The sequence below is a fragment of the Lactuca saligna genome, chromosome 4 (genome assembly GCF_052625555.1).
Source record: "Lactuca saligna cultivar CGN05327 chromosome 4, ASM5262555v1, whole genome shotgun sequence".
Lineage (NCBI taxonomy): Eukaryota > Viridiplantae > Streptophyta > Magnoliopsida > Asterales > Asteraceae > Lactuca > Lactuca saligna.
The window spans coordinates 25,369,657-25,396,701 of NC_136420.1; the positions used below are offsets into that span (position 1 = coordinate 25,369,657).

Sequence of the window (27,045 nt, forward strand, 5' to 3'; positions counted from 1 at the left end):
TAAATCCAAATCTAAAAAGTTTTTTTAAAATGACTTTTTTGGAAAAAGAAAAAGAATTTGTTTTAAAAGTCATGATTTTGCGACTTTTCGGTGACTTTTGGTTTTTTAGCTTTTTGGCTCTTACTCTCTCAAAAGTTAATCCGAATACATTTTAAAACCTCATTTTGAAGAAAAAAAACCATAAGCCAAAATATCATTTTGTCAAAAAGGACTTTTTAGACAAAAAAAAAAAAAAAAAAAAAAAAAAAAAAACAATCTTAAACGTCCCCATGGTTCCAACGTTTGGGATCTTTCTTTGTCTTTTCAAAAACAAAATAAGGGCAAAAAGCTCACAACACTTTAATTTTAAGTGGAAGGATTAAAAATTGGAATGGATACATCAGTTCCCATTTGTTTGTATTATATATATATATATATATATATATATATATATATATATATATATATATATATATATATATATATATATATATATATATATATATATATATATATATATATATATATATATATATATATATATATATATTCAGTTTAATACATTTTATTTTAACATATGTAGTTTTAAAAGGGGAATTGTAATTATGATGAATCAAATACAAGCTCGAGATTGTTAGAGATTTTTTTGTTTGATATATTTAAGTGTGTCGGGATTTCCGCCAAGAAATAGGTGTCTGTGAATTTCTTGACTAACCCGATAGAAGAAAAGTCAATCCTTAAATTGACTGACGTTTTGATTTTTGGATTGGTTGGATGGAAACATGCATGTGTGGACCTTACAGGGGTATCCCCTCTCGTGGGCTTGAGGGTTGGGGTTTCACGGCGGGACATATTGCTTTAAAAGTTGTTACTTGCAAAGTCATCAAACATGAGAAATCGTGCATGGAAAATCAACACGTGTTCATACGATTTACATTTTATACGTTTGGTTTCCTAGCGTCAGATACAGTGAAGCTTCTTAGTAGAGTACAACGGATCATGGATATCAATGTTATATCCCCTAGATCTATGTTTTCAAAAGAATTAGTTTTATCATACAAAAAAACTTAACTGCACAGCTTGTTGCCTGTTTACCATCTCACTTATTGTACGATAATAATTAAATTAATAAAAATTTAATAACCAATCCCGATATATTTTATAAGACTAAATCAAACCATTGTTAAAAAAATACTACTTAAATAAAACATAATAAAAAGTCAATGAACCTTATAAAACAAAATACTGATAAATAAAAAATAATAAAATGACAAAATAAACTTATAAAACAAGGTTTGATTACATTCGGTCAAGAAGGTTTCCGTTGTTGGGCCTCAATCGATTCATATTCTTCGAATCTTTATGTTGTGGGCTTGTCGCTTTGTGACAAAAAAAAATGAATGCATTTTGAATTTATGGGTTCAAAGTAATTAATTCGTTTATGGTTGATGTTAAATTGTATGTTCTTGTTTTTCAAAAATTAATTCGACTCTTTCATCGTTAATTTAAAACTTACATGTTTTGTCCCTGAAATTATTAGGCACACATCAAAAAACTATTTTGCCTTTATTAATTTCTTTTTGATTTATTTCTAGTTTGTGTATTGTTTAATAATTAGATATTTTTTAGAAAAAGAAAAGACACACCATTCTTATATCTACCCCTTAGTTTTTCACGAACACACCCTCCATCACGTCGGCTTCTCTACTTCATTGACGACATGACCTTCTTCATCTCCATGGTTCACCGACAACATCACTTACTTTATCTCACATCTCCCTCTTTTGTCGTTGCTCTCTCTCTCTCTCTATCACACTATCTATCTCTCTCTCTCTCTCACACACTCTCTCACACAAACACTCAAGTTATGTTGTTACTCCACCTCTTTCTCTCTCAAAAGTTTTCTTTATCTCAAATTCTACTTCCAATTCAAACACGAAATTATCAACTCTAGTTGGGTTTATAACTTGTTCATATAATTTTTTGCAAAAAAATTCATATGATTTTTGGCAGATTTTGGGTTACCCACTCTTCCACATGCAGCCCCTAAACTGCAACCTCTCTAAACTCTATACAAATGAAAACCAATGAATAATGAACAATAAGGTTTTTTCTAGATTTACATAAATGAAAAACGATTTTATAGATTTTGAGATTGTTCTGAAATTCATGGCTTTGTTTGAAACGAATGATTGTTTGTATGCATATTTCTGAAATTCATGGGTTTGTTCTTTAGCTTTTACAAAAAGTTTATGATTGTTGATAGTTTTATAGGTTTCGTTGAGTTTTTTCTTAGATTGGACATTAGGATGTTGATTTATAGATTTTCAATCATTAGGTTGTTCTCTTAATCTCCGATGATTGAGGGGTGAGAGTATGTAACACCTGTTTTCCAAAATAGATCGTTTGAGGGATTAGTAGGATAAAAGGTAAGGTTTTTAGGAAAAACCTTGTGCCACAACATGGTGAATGGAGAACCACGACATGGCATGCCAATTGCATAAACGCATATCTGGATGACCGCCACAACGTAGCAAGAGGTAGGCCAGCACGTGATTGTAGTTGCAGCCCAAGCCCATGATTTTTAGGGTTTCTTCCATATTTAAGCACCTAATCTCAATGGTTAGGGCATCCACTTTAGCCTAGAACCCTTTACCACCAAACCCTAGCCTTTATGAATGATTAAAAGCTTGGTTGCTTGATTGAATACCTTATTCTTGGATTTTTGTGGAGCTTGAGAAAGGAGGAAGATCATTTTGGTGCAAGGAATCAAGGAATCAACTTGGATCAATCATCTTGTTCACAATTTTGATTTGTTAGAGGTATAAAGCTCCCATCATGATTTTTGTTCTTCTTAATGCAAGTAAATGAGTTTTAGATCCTTTTTGGCCCCATGAATGAGATCTAGTGGTTTGATACCACTCCAGGAGCTATGAGTTACCACTCTTAGTGTTTCTAAGGTTCAAAGTCCATAAATTTGGCACCTTTAGGGGTTAGAATCACCAATTCATGAGGTTATGTCCATTTAGTAAAAGCAAAGTGCTATATATTGAAGTTGGATCCTTTTGGGGAATACAAAGTCACCAAGGCAGTGACTTTATGGTTCTAGATACTTATTCGGATTTAGATATGTGGTTTGGACTTCTGGACTTAAGCATTAAGTGCTTAAAGAGGATCTTGGCTTAATGGATTAATACGTTGGGTGTACAAGTCTATACACACGGTATAGAAGCCATAAAATGTATACGCTTAGCGTACCACTAAGTACGCCCCATGTACTCAGTCAAATGGGTTTTTGTATTTTGGGCTTCGAGATTAGGCTTTCGGTTGGGATTAGGTGTTTGAGTTCTTATTGGGACATTTAAGTGCAAGTGGTTTGGACTTGGAAAAATTTTTGGGCTTTAAGGTAAGGCCCATGTAGAGGTTTGGGCCCAATTTAGAAAATTAGGCCATAAGGGGGCCTTGGATGATTATTTGGTTTTGGGCCTTTTAGATCGTGAGTTCGGGCCTTAGTCTTGGACCAAAATAGGCAAGGGGTAAAATGGTCTTTTTACCCCAAGTATGGATTGTTGAATATGGATAGGAACCAAAATGTTAATTGGTGTTATTTTGTATTGATAGCTTGGGAATTCGTCAGACCAGTAACCAAGGATTTTCAGTGAGATTCAGCAGTCGATGTGAGTTTCCTCACTTGGTTTAGCAAGTCTAAGGCACCAATGTTGGCCCTTATTGTTTATGTTAGGATGTTATGAGTATGTGTGACGCTTGCATGTGTTATGTGTTGCTATATATACCAGGTGGGGCTTGATGTAGGGCGAGGCCCGATGACTGAAACGTATGTTATGGTTTTATGATCATTGTATGAGTTAGCATGATTATGTGATATATATATATATATATATATATATATATATATATATATATATATATATATATATAGGGAAAGGATCAAATGAGAACACCTAAAAGGTTGAGAATGCGAGAACAGTTCTGGACCAATCAATATATAAGGTCATATTAGTAATTGTATATTTTAATTAAATTAAAATAAAATAAAATCAATCAAATTCCCTTAAATTTAGGATCAGTTACCAAAAAAGAAGGAAATATTATTTTTTATTTTTCTTATTAATAAATATAAAAAACATTTTTATAAAAAAAAATTAACTAAAAACATTTCATTTTTTTTCTTAACAAATATTTTTTTTCGAATTTCATGTTTTTTTAGAAAAAATTAATAGAAATCTTACCCCAAATCAATACATTTGTATTCATAAACGATTTTTTTTTTCAAAAAAAACTAATACTACTACAATCACAAATGAATACATATCAATTTACAAGTAATCCACCTTTCTTTTAATCAACCGACAATAAAAGAGGTGTAAAAATTATCATTTCTTCATAAAAGAATACATTTAATCATAAATAAATACACTTATTCACACAAATGAATACATTGTTATTAACAAATGAATACATGGTATTCACAAATGAATAAAAGAATACATCTAATCATAAATAAATACACTTATTCAAACATGATTACACTACTGTTTACAAATAAATACATTGTTATTAACAAATGAATACCCTGCTATTCACAAATGAATAGCTCTCTCATGCATTTCATCAAACAGCCTAATCGTCCCAAATACAAAACCAATGAACCCGATGTCAAATACGCCCTCCACAACCAAAGATAATCCTTATACAAAGCTGGATGTAACACAAATCCAATGATGCCCCTCTTGCTTATTGGTAATTACTCTTTTCCCTTTTTACCCTTTCTTTTGTATGTGTAATGTAACATTGGCACAACACAAACTTTCCCACGCAACCTGTATAATGGATCACTTGAAGATACAAAAACAATCAATGATGAACTCTAGAGTATCTGCCATAGTGAAGACCTGCAAACAAATCAATGATGTTTGGAAAAAATTGGCAATTCACAAACTTTCCTAGCCACCTTGTCAAGAATGTGTTTTGTTTTTACTCTTCAAATTGCTCCTACGATTCTGAAATCAAAATCCACCAAAAAAAAGTATAATCAACTAACCTTAATATGTCATTTCCGATTAAAAGGGAAAACCACTTCTTTTCCTTCTTTTCCTTCTTCGTGAACTGTCAAAGACACCACCGGAGATGGAGTTTTCTTCCAGTGAATAATAGAGGCAACACCCTCCCATTTTCCTTCCTATTTTTCCTGTAAAAAAAAAATCAAACAAACACCCTTTTGATCGATTTTTCTGCCTGTTTCATCATCCTTCGTGTTAGCTGCCAAATAACAAATAAGAGGGTGCAAGTAGATTACGTGCTTATCAGACATCTTCTGGCCTCACCCCTCGCTCTCCCTTTTCTTCCTATCGACCAACGACCTACGAAGATATTGTCTTCATTGCTGCTTCTTCCTATCTTCTTTCTCTTCGGCCTCGTCGACCCCCGTAGACGATCTGTTCAACAGAATCGATCGACAAAAACTCGTGCCGCCTGCGAGCCTTCGTGCTTCCTTCTCGCCGTCTTCCTTCATTCATTTCCCTTTCCTTGATCGATTAGGGTTTAAAGGAAAAGAAGTGGTTTTCCCTTTTCTTTGACAATTTACAAAGAAGTGGGTTCCATCGGGTTTAAAGGAAACGAGAGAGAGAGAGAGAGAGAGAGAGAGAGAGAGAGAGAGAGAGAGAGATTTTAGGAGTTGATAAAAATAAGAAAAAAACTATTGACTATAGTACCCTTTTAGGTAATTAGGAAGTTACAGTTTAATCCTATGACTTTCAGAATTTATATAAATGGCCCGTTAATATTAACCTTTGATTTTAAATTTTAGAAGGCTTAGATTTGTTCTCGCGTTCTCAACCTTTTAGGTGTTCTCATTTGATCATACTCCTATATATATATATATATATATATATATATATATATATATATATATATATATATATATATATATAGTATGTGTATAGTGGGCGGGGCCTATGTAACATTAATAAAATTCTTGAAAATTTTAAACTTTTTAAACAACTCAAAACCAACATTGTTTACAAATTGTTTTCAAAATAAGTTTCACATCAGAGGAATCCCAAAATCGTAAAACAAGAATATGAGGAGGTACACGATTATGCCTTCGTCTTGCCGTAATCCCCTGAAGTACCTGAATCACAATCTAAAACTATAAGCCCAAAGCTTAGTAAGTTCCCCTAAAATAATAATACATAACAACAGTACAGATGTATAACAGGATATTATGGGCCCAATCAACCATCGGGTTGGAATACCTCAGACCCCTCAACCATCGGGTTGGAATGCCAACATACTATGGGTACAATCATCCTCGGGATAGAATACCCGAGTCCCCTCAACCATCAGGTTGGAATGCCAACATACTATTAGTCCAATCATCCTCAGGATGGAATACGCTAGGCCCTTAACCATCGGTTGGAATGCCTCGGCCTGATGGCTTACACACAAAGAAGTGAAGCCTCAGCCACCAACCAATCATGTGCACATAATACAGATAAGCATACTACTAACCAGTCAACAAGTAGAGAGACAGATCTCACAGATCTCTAAGCATAGCAACATCCTAAATACTAGGATACAGATCTTAACATATGACTACAATGCTATAGCATGCATAGCAGGATATCAAATCCAAAGGGTTGGCCTTGGTGCCTTCGATCCACAAGTACAGTGAGGAAGACTCACCTCACAAGTAGTACAACTGATATGGTCAGACTCTGGATCTCAGCTCCCGACTCAATGCCTACAATCATCATGACCAATTCAATCAGAATCCTAAAATATCCAAAATGCCCTCAAAAGTCCAACTTGGTTGACCATGGTCAATGTCAAAGTCAACGATCAAAGTCAACAGTCCATGTTGACCCAACTCATCGAGTGCACCAAGGAACTCATCGAGTTTCTATAGTACTCAGAAGGTTAGGAAAACCCAGCCAACTCGTCGAGTTGTCTGGAAACTCACCGAGTTTTTCCCAGCTTAGCACGTTTAATTGATTCTTTGATTCTAGAGACTCTAAGCTCAAATCTAAACTCCAAATGTTATCTAAAAGGATAAAGTTTGCAACTTTATCCTTTGGGGCTACTTCAAGTGCTCAAAACCCCTCCACAAGGCATGGAAACTCAAGGGCTTAACTATTAAGCACAAATTCCATAAGATCTGAGACCCAACTTTTCCGGAATATATCCTAGCCTAAAAATCATCCCAAATGTTGGTGATTTATAGACATGCATGTCCAATACATGTCTTGAACCCAAAATGTGTAAAAAGGGAAAATATAACCTAAACTCCTTGCATGGCATCAAGGCTTGGCTAAAGACCAGATCCAACTCACTATAAGGTCACCTTGACATGGAGATTCATAAAGTTGCAACCTTTATGAAGTCCATCCATTGCAACATCCAAGAATAAGGAGAAAAAGGGACAAAATTCAAGATCAAGCTACATAGATAGATAAAAATCGGATCTTGAACACTCACAAAGGTCCAGAAGAGATCCAAACCGAAGATAGTAGTTTTTCTTGCTATATCCTTGCTTACTTCTCCCAAACTTCTCCTTCTTTTACTCCAAAATGACATACTAGCTCACAAAATGAGTGGGGATGATGATTAGGGTTCATAAAAGCCGATATAGGGGTTTGGAGGTTGATAAAAGATCAGCCTCAAGGACTTAAGAAGATTATATAGGGTGAAAAACCCTAAAATGTAAGGTTTCTCACCCTGGCGCCAACACGTCGAGTTTTCCTCACCAACTCGACGAGTTGGTCCAAAAAGATGCACGACCCAAAAGCGTTCAACATGACGAGTTGAGGCCATCAAATCGCTGAGTTCCAAAGTAAACTTGCTTTTTAAAGAATAAATCTCATACCTATAAATTAGGATGTTACACCTAAAAATAGATCTGTATACCGAGCGGGGCCCAATGTAGGGCGAAGGCCATGTATGTGATTTTTTATGTATGGAGTGGGGAACTCACTAAGCTTAGTGCTTACAATTTTCAGTTTATGTTTAGGTACTTCTGGTTCCAAGCGGAAGAGCCCGGGATGACTGCATCGTACACACCACATAGTTCCGCTTTTGTGATTTACTCTGATTGATATGATGTTGATACACTTAGCTTCACTTAGATTATATTGATGATGTTTTCGGAATACTGTTTTATTTAAATTAAAATTGAAAATTTTGGATCATTTTTTTGGTACGTTTCAAGATGGCTTTCTAAGGTCAATAAACTTTTAGTGAATAAAAAAAGAGTCATGTTTGGATTTCCTTGTGTCCATGCTCAAGTTATAGCCTCATTAAGGATTTAATGGACATATAATTGTAGATCTTGGCTTATCGTGGAGTTCAAATGGATAAAGTTGGAAACTTTATCCATTAAGTCATTGAAATAGACTAAATATGAAGTTATGGATTTAGATCTGTAAGGGTTAATCTCTTAATGAAGAATATGGCTTTCTGCCAAATTCCAAGATATGGAAATGGGCTTGCCATGATGTGGTGGTTCTCAATTTTGCAACTATTTTGTCATGATATTCCCACAACATGACCAAGAGGCCTACACATCATGGTAGGGATTGATGAAACATCCCAAAAATACGGTCCAAAAATTTCAAATATCACGAGAAATGTCATGAGAAATGTCGTTTGGAAATTCGTAGAATGAATGGAGGTTGGACACGTAACCTTAGGATCGTGGAGTTGATTTTCTAGGAGCCAATAAACCTGCAAAATAATAAACAAACAAAACCAAAGAAATATTTCAAGATTAAGCAATTGGAAAGAAAAATGAGGTTGTTTTCCCAGTTCTCACGTCGTATGACTCAAAGCTCACGTCATGAGCTCAATTCGTTGGAAGAATTAAAATTGATCTTTGTTTTGTCCAAATCAAGCCAAATACATTCATGGGGTTTATTTTAACAGTCAATCTAAGGTAATAAGCACACATACAATACCTATTTTACAGAAAAATGCATCAATTCGACACTAAGAAACCCAAAAACGAACCCTAACTTATAAATGCATAAAATCAGTAAATTAAATGTCTTAAACACATAAATCTTACCTTTTGATGAATGAAAATCACAAATTTTAAAAGGAGCACACATTTAAAAACCAAAAAATCCAAGTGGGGGACCAAGGGGTGATTTTTCGTTCGCCTCACGTCGTAAGTGGTGGTTTGGGATATAAAAGTCAACTGGTTTATAAACGTATAAAAGAACTAGTCCCCTTTGGAGTTCACATTGTGAGGGATTATGCCTCACGTCATTAGTTTTAAACTGAGGAAATAATTGGGATTCTTTTGATGCCCTACATCGTAAGGATTTATTCACACGTCATGGGAGCTTATTTCTTGACAAAAATTCCATTTTTTTTTCTTAAAAATTCTACCACTCACAATTTGGATACCACACTTGAATTTTTAAATAGAATATGAACAAATTACTAATCCTAAAAAGCAAATAAATCAATGCAAGTCGAATAAACTAAAAATAAAGGGAAAAGAAAATGCAAACCAAGCTCGGGTTGCCTTCCGATAAGCACTTCTTTGATGGAGTCGTGAGCCAGACTCCTTTCCACTCTACGTTGCGTCGGCTGGGAGAGGAATCTCTCTTGTCTCCTTCTGTTCCTTCCACCTTCTCTTGTAGGCCGCTACTCTCCTTATGTATGCTTTCTTTGAATTTTCTTTCTTCCTTGTATTGTCGAAAGCATCATATTTTCTTTTGACTCCTTGAGATTGTTCAACATTTGTGCTCTTCTCTTTATCTTTAGCAACTTCCTTCTTATCCACTGCCATCTTATCACGCTTGTTCTTCTTGCTTTCTTGATCCTCATCTTCTTCACTTGAACAAAAATCTTCAATTCTACTAGCCTCCCTAACTTGAGCTTTCAGTGTGGTGAACGCAAAGACTTCAAAAATAATTGGTATTGAGGGTCTTGTGTTGATGATCTTGACTTCTTCTCTCCATTATTTCTCCAATTCTACAAGCTCATTGTCTTCTTCATTCCATCCATAAAGAATGTTTTATATTGTGCCTTTGAGATCTTGAATTTATCATCAACCTCAAATGTAATCTATTTTTCCCCACTCGTAAGGTAAGCTTTTACTCACGAGTATCCACCAAGGATCTTGCGGTGTTGAGAAGTGGGATTCCAAGAATAATTGGTAAATCTTCATCTTAGTTCATATCTATAACTACAAAATCAATTGCAAAAATGAACTTCCTAATTTTAACCAATAAGACTTCTACTATTCCTCGAAGATATGTTACCGAACGGTTAGCCATATGGATTGTCATTCTTGTGGTCTTCAATTCCGGAAGTTCAAACTTTTGATAAAAAGAATAAGGCATTAACTTTATGCTAGCTCCAAAATCGGCTAATGCAAATGTCTTCGTGGAATTTCCAAATTCACATGGAAACGTAAGGCGTTCTGGATCTCCCATCTTCGGTGGAATTCCTTCCATGATAACTGTAGGACATTGTTCATTAACAACAACCTTGGATGACTTCTCTAGTTATTGTCAAGTGTCAAGAAAATCTTGAAGGAATTTCGTGTATTTAGGCATTTTAGCCAATGCTTTAATAAATGGGGTATTAATTGGAATACCCTTTACTTGATTGACGAACCTTTTATGCTCTTTATCCCTTGATCGAGAAGGAAAAGGTAACATAGGCTAATAAGGCTTTATGAAAGAACCATTTTTCTTAATATATTGGTTGCACGACGTGAGAGGTAGTTGCTCACGCCGTGAATCCTGGGCACCGGTTTGATTTTCTTTTTCGGTCTTCACTTCTAACTTTCGAGAAACCACTTACTTTGTAGCTTCATTAAAGATCACTATAGGCCCTCAATAAGGGTCTTCATCAGTAGAGATTGTCATGCCGTGAGGTTTCGGTTTTGGATCAGAATTTTAGGATGGTAATCGTTCGTTAACGAGATTAGTCAATTTTCCAAGTTGACTCACGATGTTTTTAATGAAAAATTGTTGGTTTCTTATCGTAGCATCAATAACATCATGTCTTTTCTCAGAAGCTTCCATGAATCTATTGAGCATTGACTCAAAGTTCGATTTCTTCTCGGGTGGTGGTTGTTCCCTTTGGTAGTAGCCTCACCGAATTTGTTGATACTTTTCTTCTTTGGCCTTCTTGTATTCATCATAAGGCAACCATTATCTCTTTAGATTCCTCCAATCTTCATCAAATTGATCACCATTAGAGTATCACATGCATGCTTTTGGCTTCTATTTTCATCCAAGTCGCAATCTTTCATTAAATGTGGTCAACTTCAATTGTCGCAAATGACTTGTATGGCATGTATAGATTGACCCGTCTTAGTAATTCTTCTATCCATATTATTTAAGTTCGCTATCACCGCTGTGAAATTCTCACTTTCTCAATCTCCACCTCCTTTTCTTCCTGTAATGTCTTCACGAGGGTTTGATGGGTTTTGGTCATAAGACATCCTATGTGCTCATACAAACCCTAATGCTTGGATCTAGGTTTCTCTATTGTACATGCTTTGAATCCAAGACTATAAACCCTAATTCTAGCATGAAAGTAATCATATTAACATGTAATTAGGTTTAAGATCATACCTTGATTGTTATGTAGCAATAACAATCCCAAATCTCCTTGTATTGACTTTGGAATGCTTAGAGTCACAAGTGTCACTCCTCTAATGGTTCACAAACACCATAAGCAAGAGGATGAAGAGGAGAGAGGATGGAGGCTACCAAAAACGTGTAGAAACCCTAACAAGAAGCTTAGCCACGTTTTTGAGCCTTAAGGGGTCTTTATATAGTTGGGCTATTAAGGTTATCTAACAAGGAAACCCTAATTTGGATGCTTAAGCCCTAAGCAACCCATAGACTCCTTTAATTAAGCCCATGGACGATTTTCTTATGGGTTTCCCATTAGAATTCGTCCATCCCTTAATACAAGGCAATCCATGGCCCAAATTGCAATTATCTTATAATTACAATTCCAGTCCCTTAAGTTTAATTAATCTCTTTTAGTCACAAAACTAATTACCAATTAATTATTGACTAATATTAATTAAACAATATGATTTCTCCTTTAATATATTATTCCCATAATATATTAATAAATCATATTTAATCCTTTCTCTCCATAATTCATCCTATCAAGTTGCTTTGGTGAAGGCAACCCAAAAGGACCATGCATCATCGGGTCAAGTACATACCAAAATAGTTATGGACTTAGACACTAATCCAACAGTCTCCCACCTGGATAAGTCTAATAACTATTATGCGTATGACTTCAGATCCCGATCTGCAATCGTAGCTTTCCAAAGCCGCTGTCAACTCTGATCCTATCAGATACGCGTGTCCTTAGATAAGGGATCATATATTCCTCCATTCTAGATATCGTATGACATATGATTTTTAATCATTCTCTTTGTACTATATCTCGATTTCTGATTTATGACGACAGACTAATTGAACAAATCAAATTAGCCCTAGCCCGGCCGAGCATTTACGTTTGTCATCACTAAACCATCTAGGGGCCCAAAGATATCGCTTTTATCCTTCTTTGGATAAAAGGAGCGGATAAACTTTGATACAATGCTTGCTTGCACTCACTAACCAAATCACACACAACAATATGTTTTATAACACCAAGTTACTAGTGCGTTTACATATTATCAATGTGCAACCGATTAGCAAGATACAACTCACACATCTCGGTTTCAAGAATATAAGATATTATCGTCTCACTAATCACTCGTGATATGATCCATGGAGTGATCCAAGTGAGCGTGGGTTTAATCCAATGCTCAAATCATATTTATAAGCACTCATGAACGTTGCAACAAACATTTGCTTATGTCTAATACTCTTCTGGACAATCCACACACCAATTCACGACAGTCTTCATTCATATCTACTTCCAACATATGAACGACTGTGGCCCGTTTGAATAATTCGATTATTCTTAACAAACTCAATGATTCTGGAAGTCAAAACATGCAAAGTGAAACACAAGAATAATACTAATCCCATATGGCCTCAACCCTTTGAGCATAAATAAAACACATTTTATTTATCACCATATCGATTACTCATTATTTGTCGTTTTGGGTAATCAACTTCTTACTAGAATTATTACACTTGTCCCATGCTCCTAGCATGCACACAATGTTTACCTATGGTTCTTACTTTGTGAAATAGATCACATTGAACACATTTCCAATCCTTCTCATTTCACAACTCCAAATCCGTTTTTCATAAGTTAAAGAATATCAAATTCTTGTTACTTATAGAATATGCTAGATTCTAACATTCTATGCAACTATCCTTTTGTAATGTCACTGCACCAAAGTCACAAAGACTATTGCCAATGATATTACAAAGTCCTCTAACGGAGATTGTTACAAGACAATTCCTTAGATATGATGTCTCTCACTCAAAGTACATTCCTTTGAACATCCTTTTGCATAAAAGTTTCTAATCTAGACATAGATTTTCAATATTCAATTCCCAATATAGATACATTTCCATATTTTCCATATGACAACTTATTTTTAATAGAATCTTATCTATTCCTAATAATGTCGATATGGTCCATCCAATATGAGAACATTTCCATATCTTCCAATGCTATACTTCCAACTACTCACAAGCGACCAATCCTCGTCGAACTTTGGATTGTCCTTTGATAGTTGTTTAATTATTTTAGTCAAAACCGATTCTAGTCCCTTTTCCCTCTAAATGCGCTAGAAATTTGGAAAATTTTAGAATGGTCAAACATTAAATCATTTGCAATCGATCCTATACCCGAAGCGTATGGGACACGACGCATAATGTTTTATTTGCTATGTTCTCAAAATTCGAATTGTGAAGAGGAATGCCGTAATCATAATCGAAACTTTAAGAACACACTATGTACCCTTGACTAATTTTATTAACATTTCTCAACCTAATCCTTTATATTTGAAATGAAGCATAATATTCTCTCCCTTAATTATAGCAAAACAACCTTTCAACTCTTACAGCTTTGCAAAGTATGACTCTTGTTTTCTATAATTAATATTACCAACTATGCAATACGTGCCTTAATAATCATACAATCATAACATTTATGCTCCCACTAGCTTCGACATGTATTCATAAACATCTTAACTTTCAGAAAAACAATACTTATTGAATTTCTTAAGTTCATGTTTCTAATACTTAGTGCTTTGATAATCTTTTATCAAGGCTTCTTGAACTTATACACCTTTGCCTTCGATAGTTCATATGTGTGTCTAAACATCTAAGACTAATTGCCCAACCTCAAATTATGGAAAGGGATGCCGTAACCATAATCGAATTCGAGAATGCAATTTTACAATCACTATCTTCTTAAAATCTTTCTTAGTGAAAGCATTTTCTCACAATCATTTTCATGAAGGAGGAAATCTTATGACACTTAGATTTAAACGGTGTATGTGTTCCTATCCATGTGAATTTGTTAAAAACCAAAGTTTACGACAAATTCAAACTCATATGGATCGAACTTTCTTAATCTTGATTTCTTGCCTTATGGTAGCACAGCTGCCCACCACGTCTTCCAAGTAGTTAAGCAGCTCACCTTTTCCTATTAATGTACTTTCCATTGATCAAGGCCCTTGCCTTTTATGCATTCAAATGAGAACTCATAGGACTCACATGCGTAATTAACTCGATTGGATTGGTACAGAAACAAAATAATGTCTTCACGATAGGTTGTAAACCACAACTCGTGTGCTAGTGATGATCGATAAGGTTTATTTGATTTATTCTTGAAACCTTTCAAGACCATTAAGACTCCCACTGACTCCTTGACATATAAGATTCTTTTGTCAATACAAATATTCAAGAGTTAGTGTAGTTTTTATCAAAACACTTCATAAATTGGTCCTAGTCGGTTTTTGTCTTATTCAAGACATCACAACTTTCCACATTTGATGAATGTTATAAAACTTTAATACTTTTCACTCATTGTCACAATCTTAACTTTAAGACTTGTTATTGGAACGAAGTATGATAGACTTCTTGATTTAACCATTTCTTCAATCCTTGATACCTCATACAATAGTACTAAGACTTACTTAGAGGATCAATTGAGATATGGTTCTTAATCATTAAGACCCATTATAAAGCATAAAAGCTACTCTCCCTTCTTCTTAGAATGGAGAAACTTTTATCTTTTTGCCTACTTGATTCTTCTTATTCGTTCTACTATTGATCTAAACCCTTTAATCAATTCAGAATTACACTTAATCTTGTAAGTGTAATCATATTTACTAAGCCTTTAGTAAATCATGACGAATATATTTGTTACTCTTATGGTGAACTTGATCAACACACAACTTTGTGTACTCGATCTCCTATTCCTTCACTTGACACTTTGTCAATGAATTAGTCTAATTTCCAAATATGAAATTTCTCATTCATCATGCAACCAAGTTGTGTGATTCCAAATTTCTGTCCAATTGAAACTTTGGGCGATGAGAAACTCTCCCTATTTGGTAAATTCTCGACGTTTCCATAAATAACATAACTAAGAATCATATCCATTCGTTGTAGAAATATGCAAACATCAATTTTCATAACAGTTTCATTGCAAGGAAGTAAACAAATAAATAAGTTAAACAAAATTTATTTTATTTATAAAAGCAGCGGAAAAACATTTGTCCTTACAATGCAAAATCTATTGAAAACTATGTAAAAGGAAAATTTCTAACAACTCTATCATAACTATCTAAGCTCAAAATCCAATCTTCAAGTCAATGCGATCGAGATCCATCTCTTGTGATTAGATTCATCTTGTTCTCTTATCAAGCTTCCTTTCTTTTCACCGATCCTACAAAACATTCAAATGTAATCTTATCACATCATGTATTAAGAATCAATGAATAGGAACTTAACGGAGTTGGATAGTGGATTTTACCTGAAGCGTAGTCATACTTTTGACTCTCCCATCTCTTAGATCTCTTAGGTAAATAGGGCAACTTTGTCTCCAATGCCACTTCTCTTGGCAATAAAAGCAAATTGACTCTTTTGGAACAACACATGGAACTACCTCGGACATTGCCTTTCTCTTATGATCAAACTTTTCGATCATTGCATGTCTTTCATTGCCATTGTCTATATCCATAGAGGTCTTGAAGGCAGATTCACCAATCAACTTTGCCTTTTCTATTGCGCCAAACCATTGCTGATTCAGCAGCAACAAGCATATAGGTAAGATCAATAAGGGTCACGTCGTGGTTCATCATATAGTACTCTCTTACGAACTCACTATACGAGTTAGGAAGTGACTGAAGAACCCAATCAACAACCATCTCTTCACTGACAACGGATCCCATCATTCTTAACCTATCAATGTGTGACTTCATCCCTAAGACGTGTGCACACACCGACTATCCTTCTTTATGTTTACTTGCCAAAAGGGCTTGAGTGATATTGAACCTTTCAATTTTACAATCTTGTGGGTTAGGGAGAATAATTGAAGGAGGAGGAGGAAGTGAAGCATGATTTCTTGTTCCTCGATCGAATCGTGGAATATCATCTTCATGTGGAATGCTTGTTCCACGGGAATCGGGAAGACCATAGTTGTCGAACTTTGACATCTACAAAACGGGAGAAAAACGAATTCAAGTTAGTTGATTGATTGAGTCCTTGGTAAATCACCCAAATGAAATTCCAAGGCTAGGACCCAACACAATATTCTACAACTCGGGAGAGGCATGTCGTAACCCAAATTGAAGAACATTTGAAGGTAAGTGAATGACGATTCACTAATTTCCACCATGAAAAACGAAAAATAATTTTAAGTTTTAAATCTATGAAAACTGCTAGATCCTTTGAGATTCATTGAATATTTCAATGGCATGTTTAAATCTCGATATGCCCCTCTTGTTTGTGACTGGGATGCCGAGGATCACAAAGCGGGTGTGAATAACCATGCAAACTACATGGTGCCCTCACATGTTACAATCACCTATTCGATGTGCCGGTAAACCACACACGCTCCACCGAACTATGACAAACATTGAGTCACCCTTTGGTACCTTTGCTTAGAACCATTTAGTGTGCCGGTAAACCACACACGCTCCACTAACGTCTTTGCAGGGGCACAAAGTGTAATTTCATGGAATTGCATCAATTCACTTTTGCCTAAGTAACTAAGATTAGGAATTTGAAAAACATTTAGTTACTTTGTATTTCATTATACTTATAATGGAAGGTTTCGTCCTATCCTACCCGTTCGGCTAACGACCCTCCACTAGTCAAGAGTGCGGTGGGTAAGAGTGGATACCCATTCAATCGCCATTTTATAGGCAATTTCCTTAAACACCCCTTATAGACCAGCTTCGTGAATGAGGTCTACTAACGGTAAGACTGACTTTTACTCATACATATATATATATATATATATATATATATATATATATATATATATATATATATAATGTTAGACTTTTAATGTTATATATAGTATAGGGTGTATTTTATACTTTTAAAATACTATATGGTTAACTTTATCAATTACACTTTTAATTCAATTAAATGGTTAACCTAAACTTTTATGGATTTATTAAACCTCTTTTAATTATACTCCTTAATTAATTAATAAAACCATAAGGGTGTGATTTGAACTTTTCAAAACATTACTAGGGTTTTAGAATTTAACATTTCTAATTAAACTTTTAATCAACTTTTAAATTCCAAAACTTGAGGGCAAATTTTGAAACATTTCAAAACATTAGGGTTAGAATTTAAATATACATCAAAATTAAACTTTTTAATCAAAATTTAAATTCCAAAACTTGAGGGCAAATTTTGAAACCTTTTTCAAAACATTAGGGTTTTAACTATTTAAATTTCAAAACTTCAAAACTTTTGGGTTCAAATTTAAACTATAAAACCTAAAGGGCAAAATATGAAACTTTTCATAACAACAAGGATCAAATAACAAATAATCTATACTAACATTTAATTACATAATTATCCATATTTGATTTGTTTAATGATTTCTTGCAAAACAATTTATCAATTTACTCAAAATAATTAATCAATTATCTTATTAATTGATAATTATCTTTAATTAGATCAAGAATATAGTCATATATATATATATATATATATATATATATATATATATATATATCATAAAATCGGATTTATATTGATCTAACATGATAAGGTAACTATCCATATGCAAAAACAGCAAGAAATTCCGAGATAAGCATTATCTGACGAGTTGACTCGTCGAGTCAAGCCTGGACTCGTCGAGTCTGCATGGACTCGGCGAGTTCAGCTATGGACTCGGCAAGTCCAACCTCCATAAGCCAAAAAATCGAATTTTTTTCAAACATATAATGCATCAATACAATAGAAACCAATCTAGGCTCTGATACCACTGATGGGTTTTGGTCATAAGACATCCTATGTGCTCATACAAACCCTAATGCTTGGATCTAGGTTTCTCTATTGTACATGCTTTGAATCCAAGACTATAAACCCTAATTCTAGCATGCAGGTAATCATATTAACATGTAATTAGGTTTAAGATCATACCTTGATTGTTATGTAGCAATAACAATCTTAAATCTCCTTGTATTGACTTTGGAATGCTTAGAGACACAAGTGTCACTCCTCTAATGGTTCACAAACACCATAAGCAAGAGGATGAAGAGGAGAGAGGATGGAGGCTACCAAAAACGTGTAGAAACCCTAACAAGAAGCTTAGCCACGTTTTTGAGCCTTAAGGGGTCTTTATATAGTTGGGCTATTAGGGTTAATGAACAAGGAAACCCTAATTTGGATGCTTAAGCCCTAAGCAACCCATAGACTCCTTTAATTAAGCCCATGGACGATTTCCTTATGGGTTTCCCATTAGAATTCGTCCATCCCTTAATATAAGGCAATCCATGGCCCAAATTGCAATTATCTTATAATTACAATTCCAGTCCCTTAAGTTTAATTAATCTCTTTTAGTCACAAAACTAATTACCAATTAATTATTGACTAATATTAATTAAACAATATGATTTCTCCTTTAATATATTATTCCCATAATATATTAATAAATCATATTTAATCCTTTCTCTCCATAATTCATCCTATCAAGTTGCTTTGGTGAAGGCAACCCAAAAGGACCATGCACCATCGGGTCAAGTACATACCAAAATAGTTATGGACTTAGACACTAATCCAACAGGGTTGTGGTACTCACATGAATGTTTGACAAATTCTTCAATTAAAGCTTTTATGGTGGCGGGATCCTTCCTTGTCATTGGTCCGTGCAAATCAAGGTGTTGAGTGTAATTTCTTGAAAGACCTTTTTATCTCCCCCATGATTCGTATAAGGACTCGTTGTTGTTTTGTTGAAAATTAGCAATATTTTTCTTGAGTTTGACTATCTTTGAAGGAGGGTTGAATTGCTCTATGAATGCTTCACGAAGATTGGTCCAAGTTCTAATTTTCCCAGGTGCAAGTGACTACAACCAAAATTTTGCATCAGAAGTAAATGTCAATGGAAGTATCCTTAGTAAAACCACATCTTTTGAAACATTTAGAACATTGAAGTAGTTTGTAATGTCCAAAACTTGATCGATATGCTTGAAAGCATCTTCATAGTCTTTCCCGAAATATGGTATATCTTTGAGCATTGAAAAGTTATGTCCTTTGAGCTTAAAACCTGTTTCAGTTGGAATTTTTGGTGGAATTAGACTGGCACCCTTGACATTACGCACTCTATTTTTGTCCTCCTCCATCTTCATTGTCGTGATATCCTCTATCTCTTCTACCTCGCTCTTAACCTCTTCTTCTAATTCTCTTTCAGTTCCTAGCTCGTATTCGATACCTTTCTTATTTGGAGTTCTCTCAAAGCTTTCAAACTTGTCAAATTGGAAGGTGCTACTTGATTCGTCAACTTTTTTATCCTTCTTTTTGTGGAAAGTCGATTCATGATCTTTAAGTGGTGGCACTATTGGATTTCTGGATCCTCAGGTCATAAATCACCAAAACAAAGCAGAAACAAAAACATAAAAACGAACTAAAAAGTACATAATCGAAAAAAAAAACTGAAAAATCAGATCTCACATCGTGAGGAGTATATGCTTACCTCATGAGAATTGTAAAAACAAAAAAATTAATTTTTGCAAAAAATTAACTATTTACGGTTTTTACCTCACAAAAAAGGATCTATTAACCTAAAGCAGTTAAATTAACAATTGAAAGTAGCCGTTCCCCGACAACGACGCCAAAAACTTGATGTGTTGTGCAATATTACCTACCAGTTTTAAATTTATAAACATAACTAACTTATCTACTAATGCACTTATAGCCAGTGTACCTAGTCAGTTTATAGTATAGTAAAGTAAGTTGGGTAATTTAGCTAATAAGTAACTACTAAAAATCTAATAAGTAACTACTAAAAATTAATCTAAAAACAATAACTAAAATGGGGGGTTTTATCTAATTTGCAAGTTTAGATTAACTTAACTACTCAATTAGCTCAAAACTAAGCAAACAACTTAACTAAAAATGATTGTAATCAGAATAATGAAGACATTTCCGTTTAACTTTGAATCGCCATTTTCCCTATGGTTAGTTTCTAAACATAGATTAATTCAGTTAGTTACCAATATAAATATTATCAAGAATCTTGATCCGGTTTCCTAATGGGGGGTTTTATCTAATTTTGAAGTTCAGGTTAACTTAACGACTCAATTAACTCAAAACTAAGCAAACAACTTAACTAAGAACGACTGTAATCAGAATAACGAAGATATTCCATTTAGCTTTGAATCACCATTTTTCATGTGGTTAGTTTCTAAACATGGATTAATTCAGTTGGTTACCAATATAAATATTATCAAGAATCCTGATCCGATCTCCTAATGTTTTTACGAATTCATGAACGTACTGTTCAATGATCATACATAAGTAAACACATAATTAATTATTAAAGATAAATGGACTTTGTAAGATATATCTAAGATTATTATCTATGATCACGAAAAATAATCAAACACAATTATGATCAAATTATGTTCTCTAACACAGTTTAAGTTGTTACCTTTATAACATAATCTAAGATTTGGTCAATCATAACTCTAGCAATCTAATGATTATAAACTACTAAGTAAACAAGTTCATGCAATTGGAATGGTCATTCAACTACTTTAACTTGAATTAAAGCAAAAAAGATTGGAACTTTAATATAGTAGCTAATGATAATCAAACACAAGCTAAACCAACTTCATAAAATCCATATAAAGCAAGAAACTAACACATAGTATTTGAGTTCATCTACACTAAACGAAAGTCTAATGATTTAACTTCTCATTGCAGAAAGTAAACACACAAAAACATAAGAAATTAAGTTAGACATGATTAATCTAAAGAAAACCAAATGTAACGCGTTAATGTTAACGCATTACATTCGGTTTTCTCATAAGAAATTAAGGGATTAAGGGAAGACTAGTAAATATGATAATATCAACTAGTAACATATTAATAATGCTTAGAAATATGTATGAGTATGATAATATGAACTAGTAACATCTTAATAAATATTCGGTTTAAATATATTTTAGGCCAAAATGAAAAAAAAAAAAAAAAAAGTCTTCTACAAAGGCAAATTCAAAAAATCCATTACATCATCAAAAATATTTTTTGTTATAATTTTTGATACAAAATCACTAATAACAATAGAAAAAACAACTAACGGGTAGTAACATAACAAAAACAAGTTTATTAATAAAGTTGTATGAATTGTATATATTTTAAAATTTTCCCTTGAAACTTCAAATACCACTATAACAAAAAAAAGTAATTAAAAAACAGCAACAAATTAAAACTTAAATAAAAATACATGCAAAAAAAAATGGAGACCCAATTTGTAATTCACACAACTTACAACATGAGATTACAAAGTATGAATCAACAGGAACAAAATTTCAAAATCAACTATTAGCAATGAATGTATTTTAGATGGATGACACGTAGATTATAAGACCATTGAAAAACAAAATATATGGTAAAAATAAAATCATATATTCAAATTAATATACTTACAAGATAATTACAAGATAATTAGAAAGTATTATTATAACCTATGATAACTATGATAAGAATCGATCCTCAGAAACTAAATATTCTGAAAAATCTAGAACGAACTAAAAAAATAACATTTATTGTTATTATAAGTTTTCATTTTTAAATAACAATATATAATAAAAACATATGGGCCATTCGTTTTATCTGTATCACTTGATGGTGACTACGATATAAACCAAAGTAGGAAACTATCAAATTACTAATTATCAAACTAACAAACTATTTAATTATAAACTATCAAGTGGATGTATCAACTGGTGGTGGCAACGAGTAGCCTGTGTTGCTCATCTTTTAGACTAAAGCTGATAATAAACTATCTCTTAATCTTATCATTGTTTGGTTTGATCATGTAGTTGCATCATTGTTTGGTTTGATCATGTAGTTGCTATATTTCAAAATAGGGAAAATGATTTACAAGCCCAACTAAGTTTTCAAACTGTTCAAAAAACACAAATCATGTTTTGTTTGTTCAAAAAACCAACGAACTTAATATTTTGTCTAAAAGACCCAACTAAGTTACACTTTTCTGAAAGTCAAATAAAAGAAATAAATGACGTGACTTATTACCGTATCGAGAAAATGATTTGTTAGATCAACAAAGTTTTCAAAACGTTTAAAAAACTTCAATCATGTTTTGACTGTTCAAAAAAACACTAATCAACTTAAACAAAACAAAATTTGGATTTTTTGAATGGTTTGGAACTTTGTTGGACTTTTTAGACAAAAAGTTAAGTTCGTTGAGTTTTTTTGAACAGACAAAACATGATTGAGATTTTTTGAATGGTTTGAAAACTTTGTTGGGCTTTTAAGTCATTTTCCCTTCAAAATAACATGTAAAATTGAGTAGTATTTGTGGAGTCACATATTAACTCTCCAAAACGAATTTTTATGGAGAGAGGAAAGACTCCAACATATATAATCACTTACAAGACTATATCACACCAATATAAGATACATTAACATGGAGTTTAACAACTTTCTTGCATTTTATATGAAAACTTCACATTTTATGAACGTAATGTGGCCAAAAGTTAAGCAAGCATGAAATTGGAGGTTATAAATGCAAATATGATATATATGGAAGGTTAAAATAGAGAATTTACACAGCAAACTTTATTGGAATCTTTAGGGATGATGCTGAATGATGCAAGCTGGTATACCTTGAATTCGGTCCATAATGGTTTGTATAAGAATCTCTTGGTTGCTATCGTACGCAACGGGACACCGGACACATTTATTTTTACTTTTTTTTTTTTTTTTTTTCTATCTTGAGAGTGTAAAATATGTCTAAATGACTATTATTCTTTTAAATCACAATGCTAACACCTTTAGGTTCTATTTTAATAACAGTTTTCATAATCACATACTGACTATTTATAAAATAACAAAAAAGTTTTTTTGCTGGTCAAACAGAGAAACTTCAACATTTTTACCCATTCTAATCAATCAATAATGATTTATGCTTTTTTTTCAAACGTCAAATCTAATAAACTCTTAATTTTAAACGGGATTTAAATCTTTGATATCTTCGATTTCAAGAAATGATGACAACATTTGATATCGTTGTACTAAAAACATTTGGTCCGTCGATTTTACTATCTTGATAACATTATTAATTTTTTTAAACATAATAGATTAATAGTAATATTATATATAAAGTATTCATAAAATTTTGCAAATGATGGTTTAATTTTATTATTATATAAAGATTTATCAAATTGATTAAAAGGGTTTACTTTACCAAATTAACAAATGATTAATACCTAACGTGTATAGTAGTTAACTATAAAAAGCAATTTCTCACTAAATTTTGTCTACAATGGGGCCAAAATGTACAGAACCATCGAGTACTACGGAATCTTACTTTAATAGTTTAAGGGTTAGGTGGATGTAAATTTTATAATTTTTTAACTTTAGCTATAGATTTATCTATCTGTTTGTTTTTCAAATCCAGGTCTAAAAGTATGATATATGTTTATTATCTTTATTATCTCTGGTATTTTCCGTGACAGGATTATACGACCAATATAAATTGTATCAAAGTCAACTGGATAAACATGCACAGGACATTTAAACCACATCATATATAGTTATAGACATAAAAATAAACATTTAACTAACATTTTTTTTTTAATATATTACGAATTAGAAATCTTATATTTACATATTACAAAGTTTCATTGAAATTATTACAACTTTAGAGTACAAGCAACGATTTTTTTTGGAACTGCTGAATTTTTATAAAAAGCAAAAAAGCCTTAGCAAGAAGCTAAAGGCAAAACCAAACAATTACATCAAAAAGTTAAATGAGGTTTTGAAGACATAAATTTAACGAAAAATAGAATTTATGCTTCCCATGCACAACCAATTAAAAAAATAACAATATCTTTAAATAATTTATATTGTCACAATTTAAGACATGAATAATAAATAAAATGGTTCCATAAAATACCATACATACATTTTGACTTTTTTTTTTTTTTTTTTTTTTTTCTCTCTGTTTTAGACCTAACATGTTATTTAATTATAAAGATGCTTAATTTTTATCTATTAATCGTTATTTCAGTCATGAAACCGGCTAACAACAGTTACATTTGGGTTATTCTATATAAAACACTATATTTTTCGGTTTTAGACCTATTTTTTTTTAAAGCAAACCATTCAATGTTATTTCATTAATAGTAGAGGTGTCAATCATGTTGTGTTTGGGTTGAGGATTCGGAAAGATCAACATGGACACGACCCATATAAATATTTGTGTCGTCGTATTCAACCATAACACGAATAAGCCAAACTCGGACACGACCTACATAACCAGTTTATTTGTACGGGTTTGTGGGTCACACTTGTTCAACTAGGGACAATTCTAGAAAAATAAAACAACTAAGCACATCCAAGTCAGTTGTATGTAGAATCATAAATAGCTTGAATGTTTGATTTGTAAATCTTGAAGTGAAGTTTGGATCATTGTAAAAGAGCGAGACTCAATGGTTGCGAGAACGTAAATACTGATTACGTGGTTTAAACTTAGAGCAAAAAGAAAAAAAGATATCTAAATATCACATATTTACATGTTAATCCTTACTCTATTCTTTAACTTAATAAATATTTTTAATATAATAAAATAAACGAGTTCAAATAGACCCACGAAGATATTTGCAAACTCAAACATGAACCGTATAATAAATGGGTTGGCAAGTTGCGGATTTGTGGGTACAAAAACAATCGATCAAACCCGTTTATATGTTGTGTCGGGTTCATGTTGTGTCATTGGTTGTGTCAAGAGCTTTCATCCCTAATTAATGGAGTCGGTTACCAATAGGTAACCCTATATCTCACTAACTCATGTCCGTCCTAAACATCAACCACCAATAATAATTGATTCTAAAACCCTAGGTCGTGTTTCTTCTTTGGACAAATGCGATCACATTTTTGGTCCAAACACGTCTTCGACCACTTAAATAAAGTACATTAAATGTCAAGTCTAACCAACTCTTACTTTTAAACGGGACTTAAATCTTCGATATCATCAATTTCAAGAAATGATGATAACATTTAATATTATTGTACTAAAAACATTTGGTCTATAGATTTTACTATCTTGACAATATTCTTAATTTTTTTAAAACATAATAGTAATATTATATACTAGTTTATAGCCCGTGGTAACCAGAGTTATAAAGTTAATTAAACTTTAATAGTTAAAATTTAAAATTATTAATAACTTATTTTAAATAAATTATTAATTAAGAGGGTTTTTTTAGTTATATAAAATTATAATCATTGATTTAAATAAATATGTAAAATTATATCACTTTATAATTTGTATTAATTTTATTTTAATTTTTATTCTAATGTTGTTAATTTAATGTAATTAGAATAAGAAATTTAAAATTTAAAATTTGAAATAGAGAATCAAATATGTTGACAAATGGTATGCATTAATTATAAGATATAATAAGGTGAAACACGGTAAAAGAAAATTAAAATTTGCATTAATTATGAGGATTAATATGGTAACACATATCAAAAGAAAATTAAAAACTATTCTTTTATGAGAATAGGTATCTATAAAGTATTCATAAAATCATACAAATAATGGTTTACTTTTATTATTATAAAAAGATTTATCAAAATGATTAAACTTTAAAGGGTTACTTTACCAAATTAACAAATGATTAATACCTAACCGAGGCAATAATTTTAGCCCATGGCCCTTGCTCAAACCCACATTTACTCCCATAAATAGTTTTTATAAGTTGCACCCATATCAAAGCATTACATAAAAATCGCTACTTCCATATTAGAAGTAACGAAAAATTAAAAGCACTAAGACTACCAATGTCTAACCCTCCACTATACGTCTATACCAATGTCTAACCCTCCGTTACCTTTACCTTCAGGATCAAATCCCACTTCACCCATATCATATTCCTCACATATTCATTACCACCCTAAAAGAAATGAGACTTTATAGATTCAAGATCTTTAGCAACTTTAATCGACATTAAAAAAAAAACACGACATATAATACAAGCCTAGCAGTCCCAAAACAAATTTAACTAACGTTAAACGACCGCCAATAGATAACGTATCCGCTTTCCACTTAGATATTTTTTTCTATAACTTTTCCTTGATCAGATTCCACCTAGCAACCTTTGACATATTTTGATCAACAGGTAACCCAAGATAAGATAAAAAAAAGTTTATCAAGGCGACATCCCACCACTCTAGCAAAGTCGGCCACCTCTTCCCAACTCATGTCAATCCCTAATAAATTTGATTTAGTCAAATTAATCTTCAAACCCTATACTAAATAAAAACAATGTAAAATATTAACCATGTTTATACCATTTTCCTTACCCCATTTGCCAATGATGATCACATCATGTACATAGAACAAATGAGAGATACTAATGTGATTACTACC

At 32.7% G+C, this 27,045-nt stretch overlaps 1 non-coding gene across 1 annotated transcript; it reads left to right on the forward strand.

Annotated features, from left to right (window-relative positions):
* The first annotated feature begins 19,295 nt into the window (after window positions 1–19,295).
* LOC145044684 (small nucleolar RNA R71) lies at window positions 19,296–19,405 on the forward strand. The gene has a single exon (XR_013681630.1). It is a non-coding gene; the product is annotated as a small nucleolar RNA R71 (small nucleolar RNA).
* The last annotated feature ends 7,640 nt before the right edge of the window (window positions 19,406–27,045 follow it).